General features: G+C 37.7%; 2 long non-coding RNA genes across 2 annotated transcripts in view; one reads left to right on the top strand and one right to left on the bottom strand.

The window, feature by feature from the left end:
- LOC106941394 (uncharacterized) overlaps nt 1-2,220 on the bottom strand; it is an 18,978-nt gene extending 16,758 nt beyond the window's left edge. Inside the window, exon 1 of the long non-coding RNA XR_001423349.1 lies at nt 1,826-2,220. This is a non-coding gene — a long non-coding RNA (uncharacterized LOC106941394). The remainder of the gene's footprint in view (nt 1-1,825) is intronic.
- Nucleotides 2,221-7,044: 4,824 nt separating this feature from the next.
- LOC106941395 (uncharacterized) lies at nt 7,045-8,355 on the top strand. Its single transcript, XR_001423350.1, has 2 exons — nt 7,045-7,123; nt 7,484-8,355. It is a non-coding gene; the product is annotated as an uncharacterized LOC106941395 (long non-coding RNA).
- Nucleotides 8,356-8,830: the final 475 nt, after the last annotated feature.

Here is an 8,830-nt window from a genome sequence, read left to right as displayed (position 1 = left end):
GAGGAAGAGCTTTGTCTTTCTTCAATTTCTGCCAGGAAATCAGCTGTTTTCATCCAAATATGCACAGGTTTCACACTAGATGGGTAAAATATACAGATATTGACATTTTGTACATGCAAATCTTCATATTGTAATAGTGAAATCTTTCCCAAATATTATTGCTTCTTTCAGAATAAGAATGATTTTCTGTATTACAGCTTAAATAATGCTTGTGGATTAGTTTGTAAAACACTTTGAAGTTTTCTTTAATTTTAAGACCACAGTGTTGTGACCCTATTCAGGTGTATTTTTGAAGTGGACATGTTACGTGCAATTTGAAATAAGAAATGTAAAATGTGATAAAAATAAAATTTTGTGTTTATTTGATTCCTATTCAATACATTTTGATAAGAATGACTAATATAGGCAGCTACAGAGTATCTTTGTTTACATTTTTGGTTGGTGGTGTGCCTTGTGATTTTTTCAATTAAAACAGTACCTTGGCTCAAAAAAGGTTGAAAAACACTGATCTAGGGGAGTGGTGTTCTGGGATGAGACACCACTGTTCCATGTTTTATCTTTTATGGACAAAGGCTTTCACCATGGTCCACTGGAGTCTCAAAGCCTTTGAAATAGCTTTTTAATCTTTTCCAGATATAAAGATGTCAAGAAGGTTGTTTTTTTTGTCATCTGTTTTTGAATATTTTTAAATTTTCTGTCAGAAAGTATTGATATTTTCAGGTCTTTAACTATAGTCATGCTGCTGCCAATGGAACCAAAAATATTGATCAGTTATTTCTATATTGAATATGAAATCATCATTTGAAATCTGAGATTTCTGTTTAATTTGTATGAATTAATTTGAAGTTGTAATAGTTGTCTCAAACTCCAGTCCTCCAGGGCTGATGGTATCCTTTAATTTTTCGATGTCTCTTCTGCTTTGGCACACCTGTCTTCCATATTAGCTCATTAGCAGAGCTCTGCTAATGAGGCAGGTTTACCATTTAATTCAACCATGTAGGAAATATCTAAAATTTGCAGGACTGATCTAAAACATATAAACATGTAGTGTGTCAGATATTTACAGTTTCACAACACTGTACATATCTTAAAAATAAATAAAATAAAATCTGCAAGGGAATTGCTTATAGTTGCAAAAATAAAATATACCAAGACTAAAGATTCATGTGCAAAAGTGAGAGATCTGAATTTGATGGAAATCGTAGCAGAACTAAAACAAAAACTGTCCTTGCAAAAATAGATACATCAATCTGTCTCATGACTTCATTGATGCATGCGTGTGAAATTTGTCAACTGGTAGTGGTGGTCAAACATGAGCAGCTGCTTTCATAGAGGCATGGGGCATCAAGATATAATATCTTGTATGTCAGATATGTACACCGGAGGTGTATGTCTTCTTAAACATACACCTCCGGTTTATGTTTGATTCATGTTTCTCTCCTGCGGCTTTAAAAATGTAAAACTTTGTGTTAGTTGATTTGCGAAAGGAAATCATGTATCTGAAAATAAATTAAAACATATTACGTGGGCAAAAAATTCTGTAAACCACATATGTGCTACCTCAATCAAAATTGCTGACATTTGACATGCAAAAAAATATTTCAGATTACATAAATAATACCTTACCAGGTACCTCTCTCACTGGTAAGTCCTCTATAAGACCAGTTTTAACTGAGGTTGCACATATGTGCTTTACAGGATTTTTTGCCCATACAATATATATATATTTTTTTTCAGATACATAATGTCGTTTTGCAAATTAACACAAAGCCGCCGTTATATCCTGTTATAGCCACCGGAGAGAAACTTGATGTGTGAATCAAACATAAACCGGAGATGCGCTTTTATTTTGAAAAGAGAGCGCCATAACTTGTACTGTCGCGCACATTAAAGTCGAGTGCAGGCTGGCTTTACTGCCATTTCCGAAGAGGCGGCTAGCTTTATCCCACTGAAAGATGGGGTTTCCGATGCTGGCTGTCGGCTTCTAAACACTTCTGATAATGCTGACATTACTGTTGGAGCGCTAACGATGTCATTTAAAATATTAGTTGCATATGTGAGTCGATGCCGCTCAGCTATTTTTCTGTCCGTGAAAACCCGCCTAATCTTGCCTGGGGTCCAATCAGAAACTGAAATTTTAAGTTGACTTCCGTTGCAGTCAAACTCTGTAAGAGAGTTTGACTGTGAATGTGAGAGAGTTTGATAGTGAATGTGAGAGAGTTTGATAGTGAATGTAAGAGAGTTTGATAGTGAATGTAACAGAGTTTGTAGGTTTTGGCCCATGGGGCCAAAACCTACAAACTCTCTTACACGACCCAAATTTAAACATGAAGAAAAGTGATGTATAACTTACAAGTAGGAGGCAAGGCGTAGCATGCACCTCCGCTTCATAAAAAGGACTGTTCCTCTTCTAAGTAAAAGGTCACATGAACCTCAATACCTCTTTTATTTGGACACAAATATGTCTGGAGGTATTTTAAATCATTCCCCCCAAAAAATAAAATAAAGGAGCAACGTGTGGTACAGAAATGTGGTTTGTTGTCCGAGAGCAACGCCATGCCATAGAGGGTTTTAATTTGCAAAACAACATTATGTATCTGAAAAAAAAAAAAAATTGCGTGGGCAAAAATCCTCTAAAGCACATATGTGCAACCTCAGTTAAAATTGATCTTATAGGTGTCCCTGTATCATCCTGAAGTGAGAGAAGTACCTGGTAAAGATATTGTTTATGTAATCTGAAAGATTTTTTTGCATGTCAAATGTCAGCAATTTTGATTGAGGTAGCACATATGTCGTTTACAGAATTGTTTGCCAACATAATATGTTTTAATTTATTTTCAGATACATGATTTCCTTTAGCAAATCAATTAACACAAAGTTTTACATTTTTAAAGCCGCAGGAGAGAAACATGAATCAAACATAAACCGGAGGTCCGCTTTTATTTTGAAAAGCCTGCCTGGGGTCCAATCAGAAACTGAAATTTTAAGTTAACTTCCATTGCAATCAAATTCTGTCAGAGACTTTGATAGTATGTGCAAGAGAGTTTGATAGCGAATGTGAGAGAGTTTGCTAGCGAATGTGAGAGGGTTTGATAGTTTGACAGTATGTGTAAGAGAGTTTGATAGTACGAGTAAGAGAGTTTGATAGTACGTCTAAGAGAGTTTGTAGGTTTTGGCCCTTGGGGCCTCTCATAATAGACCCTTAGCAACCGAGCCGCTTATCCCTGCATGTGGAAGCTGACTTGCAAAGAGCCCATTAGAAGTTATGCACTATCCCACAGTGACATTGCTAACAGGTCTCTTTCATAACATGAAAACAAAAACACAGAATGATTCACCCTGTTGGCAAAATCCATTGAATGCAATGCATTCATTGAATTTATGTATCAAAAGAACACTTTTGATACATCTCATGAATGTGTTATTAGACCCATGCAGGTTAAAATTGAATCAATTACAAATATCTGCAACTTTAAGTCTGACCATCCAGATGGATGGTCAGACTTAAAGTTGCAGATATTTGTAATTGATTCAATTGTCCATGTCCTGAGCCAGCTTAATGCTGTGTGATTTCATGGAGAGTAGCTGGTAGCTGTCTCTAGTTGTCGATGGAGGTTAAGGGCAGGGGGTCTTACACTCTACTCCATCCCTGGACACATCAATTTATGAGCTGATTTTTTTATCCATAAGCTGTCTTTTTTATTTGTCTGTTCTTAATGATTGTTCATACTTCAATTTAAATCTGTGGACTAAACCTTTTCTTGGTTTTACTCAGATTAAATTGGGCAGGTGATATTTTGGTTTCCCTGATTTTCAGTACTTCTTTATTTCTTTATGTTTAAACTCAATCTCCATTGTCTTCTGTTTGTTCTTTCTTCATCACTGAAGCTAGACCAGTTCAGAGGTGTAGGAACCTCACATTTTTCTGAAACAACTTGAATTCATCCATCATAATCAATTAACTGGACAGGGTAACTATCTCCAGCACTCTTTGAGTGAAAGGAAGATACACCATATCCATTTTCTTTGAAACTTTTTGAACTACTTTGAATAATTAATTGAGCATACTGTACTGTTTAATTACTAGGATCACTTGGAATGTGTGCATGATTGAATTGAAATGTTTATTTTCCACCTTTTTCTTTGTAAAGTGCTTTGAGACAACATTTGTTGTGAATTGGTGCTATGTAAATAAACTTAATTGAAATTGATTTCAACTGACAGGTTGTCAGTCTATCACAGAGGAACACAATACAAACAACCTCCACAGTGCACCACCATGAAACTGCTGATTTGTCTCATTTATATTTAAAATATCAAAATATAATTTCCAATATTATATGGAAATGATATTTTGAGTTAAAAAAAAACTAAGCATTTTTTATGTTTAGTTTTAGGTTTATTTCAGACCTTTGTAAGAATAAAACAATCAGATGGAAAGACAACAACGCAGAATCAGCTAAATAAATATGAACTAATAAATCTTCAGGAAACCTGTCCAGGGTGTACCCCGCCTCTTGCCTAGAACGCTAGCTAGAGATAGGCACCAGCAACCCTCCCGACCCCACTAAGGGACAAGGGTGTAAAGAAAATGGATGGATGGATGGATGGATGGATGGATGGATGAAATCTTCAAGACATCTCCTCTGGCCATTACTCAACGGTTTCTTGTCTGAAAAGGAGTGGATATAAGTAAACACTTCCACCCCTTATGCCTGTTAACATCTGTCCTCTACTCAAACAAAATGCCGGTTAAAACAATAACCTATTAATTTTAATGCAAATTAAATAAATGTATACAATATTTTAAATTTAATATTCAATTTGTGTCATCATTCCTATGTTGATAAAAAAAAACATCCGTTTACATATTATTTTAAACTGCTTTAGGCTTACACACAATTTCAGTTCAGCCTTTAAACTATTCCACAGCCAAACTCCACACACGGACACATAAAAGATTCTTGTTGCACGTGCTGGTAATACTTTAAAATTGAAATTACCCCTAAAATCATACTCTTCTCAAACCTTGAACCTGGAGCATTGTGTCCTGTTGTGAGAAGCCAAGCCACAGAAGATACACACCCCAAGAAACATAACTGTAAATGGATTAAATAAAAAACAATAAAAAAAACAACAACAACAACAAAAAAACACAAATGACAGCTTTTGGTCATCTTAGTGGTGAATGACTGACAGATGTAAACTAGAATACTTTTTTTTCCTGCATCATTCTCTCACCAATATCTTGTCTTAAATGTGTAAATAAAACTAAATGTATAAATCTTTGTCACAGAAAACATTCAGTGATCAAGCCAGCATGCGTAAGGAGAGTAAAACAACTTTAAAGTCAAAAAACAAATGGAACACTGTAGGACTATCTTACCTGCTGTTTCAGCTGTAGAATGTATCTCACCTGGCTCAGAATAGATTGACTCTTTTTTTGTGCATTGCATCTTCTGTCATTCTCTTTATCCCCTTTTATATCCCCCACTATCCCTCTCTCTCTTTCCCTGTCATACACATTCTCAGAGCCAGCGGGTGCATACTGAATATGTGTAGGCAGCAACCAATCAGGAAACGGCAGCTTTGGTAACATTCACTGCACACACGTTTAGCCTGACTTGATCACATGGAAACTATTATGGGATGGATACAGGCACACATAATATTGTCTCCACCCAGCTACTCTCTCTCTCTCATTAATACACACAGCCACAGATGCTGTCACACAAGTCAAGTACATCTGTCATTTGTGACCATTTTATCTAACCAAAGGATTAGTTTTTCCTGTCCTTTCCTTTTTGCACCAAGGTTCTCACTGAAATGTTGGCAGTTTGCCCCATTTTACTTGTGCTCTATATAGACTGCAGGCTTCTACTGCCTATGTTATAATTTACATGCGAGGGTGTCTGAATTAAGAATGTTATGTAAGGTTTGGATGAACATATTTATCTGGCACAGATGCAAGCAGAGTGCTATTTTCCCCTACAAAACTGTCACATTCATATTTTCCCATGTTTTGTTAGAAGTCCCTATTTACAATAATGAAACAGACCCATACAACCCTCCTCCTCATTCATCATCCTCAGTGTGATCAGAAGTTGTGGATGAGGGACGGATTAAGAACAAAACAGCCTTTGGCCAAACATTTTACCAAAGCCATAGTGAACATATGGCTCTGGCACAAAACCATGTAAATATTAAGTAGGATATAACATAGGCCTTTTATAAAACGATATTTTTTTACATAACATTTTTCTGCTTTTCTTCAAATATAATTTAGCTGACCTGTAGAACACTAGTGTCACTCACAGTGCAACCATAAACATTCCAATATCTCCTATCTAGTGAGCACCCAGAAGACCGTGGAGATGTCTGATTGGTGGACTGTTGGAGGCGATTGATTTAAAAAAAAAAAAAAAGAAAAAGAAACCTGATGTAGACTTCCTGCTATGCATCCTCAGCTCAACTGAGCACACTGTTTCTTTGCTAAACACCTTTCTAAAAGTTCTTCGAGTTTGTAGGAGTGAGTTGCCGTTTGTTTGCTTAGTTTTCTCGTGGTTTTCATAATCAGGGAGTTTTTGTCATTTGGTTATTCACTTTCAAATAAGTTTTAGTTAATGTGGCAACACAAGGGTATGAAATAGCTTGATACTCCTGCCCCTTAAAATGCACCTCTCAGGGTAAACCAGGTGTCAATGCCACCTTGGGAATTGCAGCCGAGGAAATGGAGCACCAGTAAAGCACTCAAGGTTTGAAAACCAATGAGAACGAGAGTTTATTCCACAAAACGTTACATTTTATTGTTCCATGTTTTGTTTAAAAGACATTTAAAATGTAAATAAGCTACAACAGGAAGGGAAAGAGAAATGGTGTAGGGATTGTTGTAAAGGAGGAGTTGATCAGGAATGTTCTGGAAGTGAAAAGAGTGTCAGGTAGGTTGATTAGCCTGCAGTTAGAAATTGATGGCATGATGCTCAATGTGGTTAGGGTGATTAAGGACCAAGATGGAACTCTACTGACAGATACAAAAAGTGTGATAAGAAGATGGAAGGAGTACTTTGAAAAGTTGATGAATGAAAAAAATGAGAGAGAACAAAGAGGAGAAGAAGCTGCGCCTGTGAATCAGGAAGCAGCAAAGATTAGTAAGGATGAAGTCAGGAAGGCATTGAAAAGGATGAAGAGTGGAAAGGCAGTTGGTCCAGTTGACATACCTGTGTAGGTATGGTAGTGTCTAGGAGAGCCAGCAGTAGTTTTTGTCAAGGCTATTCAATGAGATCCTAGAGAGTGAGAGGATGCCTGAGGAATGGAGGAGAAGTGTGCTGGTACCAATTTTCAAGAACAAGAGAGATGTCCAAAATTGTGCCAACTACAGAGGTATAAAGTTGATGAGTCATTCAATGACGTTATGGGAAAGAGTTGAAGCCAGACCAAGGTCAGAAGTGGACATCTGTGAGCAGCAGTATGGTTTCATGCCAAGAAAATGTACTACAGATGCAATCTTTGCATTGTGGATGTTGATAGAAAAGTACAGAGAATGTCAGAGGGAGCTGCATTGCGTTTTTGTAGACCTAGAGAGAGCATATGACAGGATTCCAAGAGAGGAGCTGTGGTACTGCATGAGAAAGTCTGGAGTAACAGAAAAATATGTTAGAGTGGTGAAGGACATGTATCATAGCTGTAAGACTGTGGTGAGGTGTGCTGTAGGAGTGCTCAAGGTGGAAGTGGGACTTCACCAAGGATCGGCTTTGAGCCCTTTTCCTATTTGCTGTGGTGATGGACAGGTTGACAGATGAGGTTAGACAGGAATCTCCATGGACTGTAGGGCAGAGCTGGAGGTAGCAGAGATGAAGATGTTGAGGTTCTCTTTGGGAGTGACAAGGATGGATAAGATCAGAATTGAATACATCAGAGGAACAGCTCATGTCAGATGTGTAGGAGATAAAATCTGAGAAGCCAGACTGAGATTGTTTGGACATGTACAGAGGAGAGACACTCAATACATTGGTAGAAGGATGCTGAGGATGGACCTGCCAGGAAAGAGACCTAGAGGAAGACCAAAGAGGAGATTTATGGATAGAGTGAAAGAGGACATGAAGGTAGTTGATGTGATAGAAGATGCGGAAGATAGGATTACCTGGAGACGGATGACCCGCTATGGCAACCCCTAAAGGGAAAAAGCCGAAAGGAAAAGAAGGATGGGAAAGGGAAATGAGCAGCACTGAGACCTACCAGCAGGGGGAGGGCAGTCCAAGTGTGGGAAACTGGCTCCTAAAAGAAAAAAAAAAAAAAGAAAAAAACCACCCCAACCACTTGTAAACATGCATGAAGAAACCCCAACACTGGTCAATCGCACAGCACAAAGAACCAGTCTCCCTGGAGAACTGCCACCACCTTCAGCTCTCAGCCAGGACACAAAAAATGAGGGTGGGATTAAACAAAGCAAATAAGTACTACTATAATATAGACATGGACAAGTACTAAACTGAAGTCATCTCAACCTCAGACATATATATCCATGTAAAAAAAGAAACAACAAAAAAACCCAAGGCTTAAATTGAGTGATCTAAAATCCCAACGTTGCTACCAGCAGCAAAGCCAGAGGCCACACAGAACAATCCCCAAGCAATAGAATATAACCCAAAGTAAACAAGCATAGAAAAAAAAAGCACAAAACTGAGGAAACAAAGCAGCAGGGTCTCCACCAAGTTGCAGCAGTTTTTTGTCTGAAAAGAAATGACGAATAGATGGTTTCGATAAACAGTACAATGCAGATCAGGAACCCAGTTTCACCTACAAGAGCTGGATGACTCCACCCCAAGCAGAG

This window comes from Poecilia latipinna, unplaced genomic scaffold (assembly GCF_001443285.1).
Source record: "Poecilia latipinna isolate Pla-1442-1.1 unplaced genomic scaffold, P_latipinna-1.0 Scaffold3639, whole genome shotgun sequence".
Classification (NCBI taxonomy): Eukaryota; Metazoa; Chordata; class Actinopteri; order Cyprinodontiformes; family Poeciliidae; genus Poecilia; species Poecilia latipinna.
Note: the sequence above shows the minus strand (reverse complement) of the source record. Positions and strands in the feature narration are given on the sequence as shown.